Raw genomic sequence first — 2,857 nt, forward strand, 5'->3', positions numbered from 1 at the left:
CCTCGCGCCGCTCCCCCGGTCCTGGCGGAGCCGCCTGACTGACACTGTCCCCCCCGCCCCGCACCAGCTCGGGCCCCGCGTCCACCCCGGAGCTCCTGAGACACCCTGCGATCTCTGCGCAACGTCTGAGGGGCCCCCAGAGACCCCGGCCTACTCTGGCGCCACCGCGGTCACCCTGCCCGTCTCGGAGTCGCCTCCCTCCCTGTCTCCCAGTCCCTTCCTGGCTCCCGGCCGGCCCCGCAGCACCCGCCACCGCCTCGATCCGAGCCCCACCGACCCAGCGCGCTGCCGCGCAGCCAACCTGTAGCGGCTTCGGTTTCACTCCTGCCCCAAGGTCACAGCCAAAGATGTCACTCCAGGCCCCCACCAGGCTCTGAGCAAAATGCCTCTCCCCAGAAGTCACCACCCTCCTTCCCCCCGGCCTCGCTGAGGCGCTGACGAGCCATGTGCCTTGGGACCTTGGCACTTGCCGGCCCCTTAGGACAGCTCTTCTCGGGGTCCCGTTCCTGTGTCCTCAGAGAGAAGACCCGCCCCACGTGGAAGGCGCCGCTGTCCGTCTCCTGCCCCTGCCGTTTCCACAGTGCGCGTGGCGACATTACGGCAGGTGTCTCTCTGCTCCCGCGTCTGACAGGTACACGCCCAGGGCTGTGCTATTTGCCTGCTGCAGAGCAGGGGCTGAAAATTTGGGCCGAGTAAATGGTTTTATGTCATTTTTTGACATGGAACAACGTGCAGCTATGTTGCTGCACGTTGATCCAACTTTTGTAAAGTGCATTATACACAGAAAAGTTGGGTGGGTAACAGGTTACAGGAGAACTTTAATTTCTTTTTATATTTTTTAAAAGTTTCGCAGTCCCTGAATGTTTTTGCAAGGAGCATGGGGTACTTTTGTACATTTTTGGTAGTTTTTTCTTTTTTTTTAAAGGAAATATGTAAGCACGTGTATGATATTGGGGTACCTCTTGGGTCTGCTGTGGGAAGCTCAGGCCTGTGGGGGGCCTTGGACCCAGGAATGTGGGTGGGGACACCTGGGCAGCCACCCAGAGGGTTTGCAGCTTTATAGTAAGAGCTGCACTTCCCCTGCCTGGGAAGACAGCACCCCCGTAACTCGGGGAAGCCACGCACGCCTTGCTGTCCAGACGTCAGTCTCACCCAGCCACCCCATCAGTCAGGGACCCTACCGGGGCCCCTTCCCGGGGCAGGACAGGGACAGGAGGAGCCATGCAGCCCAAGGTGCAGAAGAAAAGCAGTGTCCGCCTCCCGCCTACCCTCAGACTGCCCTGGATGGGCACAGGCCACCCGCCTCGGTCACCCCCTGGGCACATCCCCGAAATAGCCTCGGGCAGTCAGTGGGACTGAGCAGAAACAGGATGGCCCTCCTCAGGGAGGCCACTGGCCCTGCAGTCCTGGGTCCTCGGGGAGAGGTACCCTCTCTGGGAGCCTCTGGGAACCTCGCCAGGGCAAGGTGGCTCCCCACCCCCAGGCAGTGTCCCCAGGGGCTCAGCGGTCACATCTCCCCCGGCAACTTCAGTTCACACAACTGTTTGCAGTAACATCCAGGTGTCACCAAGACCTTGGGCACTGCCTGCCCCCATCCCCACCAGCTGGACACACCCCGAACCGCAGCCCAGGGGCCCTGATCTGCAGGCCCCCCCAGCAAACCCCAGAGCAAACAGGCTCTGAGTAGCTGAGCCCTCCCGTTCTCGCCAGCTGGGGACAAAGTCCTCTTTCCTGGGTTATGTCCTCCCAGGGTGACAGGGATGAGAGCTGGGGAAAGAGGAAAGCCAAGGAGCCACCCTCCCTCCCCACGTCTGTGTCCTGCCGTGGCTGTCTTAGCGAGATGGGTGGGTGACGTGACAGCTCCATGAGCCATGACCAAAAGGCTGGCCCTGCAGGAGGTGCTCAAGGCCACTTCAGGGCCATGCGCTCCACGTCCTGCTGGCCAGCGGAGGAAGAGTCTGTGGCTCTAGCTCTCCACAGGTGAGCAGCTCCCAGCTCTGACCTCCCCGTGGGCTCGGCACCCTCGCCACACCCTCCGGCCCCCAGACACAGGCCGGCAGACGGGGTGCGCTGCCCCCCACAGCCAGGAAGCAGCCAGCCCAGGCGCCCGTGATGCTCCGGAGTCAGCCGCGTCGACTGCTTCGGCAGCCCTCGGTCCTGGCTGCCTCCTCTCCCTGCCTCTGTTCCCGGAGCAGAGAAGGACCTGGAGCATTTTGTCAACAGCTGCTGAGCTCCCTGCTGTTGTCACTGCGGACCCCTCTCCCCCTCTCCGTCCCTTCGTGCTCCTGGGGCATCAGTGCCTGCGCCCAGGGCAAGGGGCCCAGGGGTCCGGCTGCAGGTGGAGAGCCCCGCCTCCAGGAGCCCCGACAGAGGCCGCAGGAAGGGGCAGGGCCACGCAGCGTTCGGGGATCCCCTGGACCCTGCGCAGAGGGTGAGGGGGTGAAACAGCCTCTGGGAGTGGGCTGGGCTGAACCCCCACCTCTCAGCGCCCCGCCTCTGCCAGGCCTGTCCTGGGCCCTGTTAGCTGGGAGCCAGGCCAGTGTCCCCACCGGAGGCAGATGCCCAGGGTCTCACCCAGCATGTCCGGTGGGGAAGCCCCAGGGGAGTGGGCTGGTGAAGAGGGCACAGCAGAGGCCCTGTAGGGCGCGCAGAAGCTGTTCCCTCTGACTGGGTGCCCTTCACCCCACACTCCACCTGTCCGCCCTGCAGCTCAAAGTTGTCGTCTCACAGGGGCCACCCTTACACCCCTCACTGCATGTTTTGGGTTTATGGTGCAGGGCAGTGCAGCGTCATCCACCTGTGCCCTGCTACAGCCCACAGCCCACAGCCCACAGGACGGGAGGGAGGGGAGGGAGGG

This window comes from Pteropus alecto, unplaced genomic scaffold, assembly GCF_000325575.1.
Source record: "Pteropus alecto unplaced genomic scaffold, ASM32557v1 scaffold137, whole genome shotgun sequence".
NCBI lineage: Eukaryota > Metazoa > Chordata > Mammalia > Chiroptera > Pteropodidae > Pteropus > Pteropus alecto.